Source organism: Musca vetustissima, unplaced genomic scaffold, assembly GCF_032173495.1.
Source record: "Musca vetustissima isolate MV318-11 ecotype Yass unplaced genomic scaffold, APGP_CSIRO_Mvet_v1 utg582916, whole genome shotgun sequence".
Classification (NCBI taxonomy): domain Eukaryota; kingdom Metazoa; phylum Arthropoda; class Insecta; order Diptera; family Muscidae; genus Musca; species Musca vetustissima.
This window is the reverse complement of record NW_026888594.1, coordinates 1-1374: the sequence shown is the minus strand read 5'-3', so window position 1 is coordinate 1374 and position 1374 is coordinate 1.

Sequence of the window (1374 nt, the reverse complement as noted above, 5' to 3'; positions counted from 1 at the left end):
GATGGAAATATTCACGATCACAATGAGATAATTTTAAAAGTTTAACTGAGCGCAGTGTTTTTGATGGCTTTTGGTGTTTTTGAGGGATAATCCAAGGAAGTATTTACAGACGAGCTGAACGAGTTTTTAAATTTGGACTAAATTGGTTTTTTTAATACGATGTTAAGCGTGTTTTTTTCTGCGTAATTCCTCTTAGACTGACTGATGGGAGTATTTATAGACATGCAGAACCAAAAAATCTTTATAGATGATCTAAAGGCAATCTTAATAATTAAGTGAAGGGTGTCTTTATAGAAGAGTTAAAGGGAGTCTTATGGGCGATCTAAAGAGAGTTCTGTTTACAAAACCTGAAATTAGTGCTTATAGACGATGTATTTTTGGGGTCTTTTATAGGTTGTATTTTAATTAACCTTCTATAAATCAGATGAGGACCAGAGAGTCCATAAATAAGCTAAAGACCAGACGAGTTGAATATGGAAGATTTATATTTATATGTTATTTTCTGTAATTATAAACCAGTGAGTGGAGCTGGATAGTCGGACGGGGCCGACCATATGATACCCTACACAACCACCACGAAAATCTATATGGGCAATATTTCGCGATATTTGCACCCTCTTGACAGGTTATATGTCAATAGCTCCATTTTCTAATACAGGCATATTTTCCAAATTTTGTTTTCCCGAGGTGAATATTTACGCCGTTAAAAATAACAGTTTGGTCACTTTAGGTTTTTGCTTGATTTGATCCTAGGAATATTGACCCATTCGTCATCCAAACAGCCGTTCTAAGTCTTTACAGTAATATTCTGCATATAATAATGGCCTCTAGAGCGACCAGAAAATCTGACCAAAATAAAGTTTTCGGTTTATTTCATCCCCTAAATATCATCTCAACATCATATTAAATTTCAAAGCGATCAGCGCAATATTTCCGCCCTCTGGTGTGGTAATAGTAAAACTAAAAAATATCATAATAGATATACACTTTTTAATATTCACGTATAACTCCCACATCTGAATACATACAACAATAAAATTGGTATAAATTGAAAGGTCCACCTCTCCTCTTGGATATACTTCTCGGGTCTATGTCCTTTAATATTAAATAAAATAAAAAAAATTGAATTTTTCACACAAAAATCTGGGTCCATTCGACCCGCTAAATATTGACCGATCTTCATCATACCAGTCATGCTTATTCTTTGGCCTGATTCCCATTGTGGTGTAAAATTTGTGGTGTTCGGATAATAGTTGTGACCTCTAGAGCTACCAGAAAATCAGACATAAATAAAGTATTTGGTTCATTTCATCCCCTATGTATCGTTTTTGGCCAGAACCCATTCTATATAAATAATTTCCTAAAGATTGGACT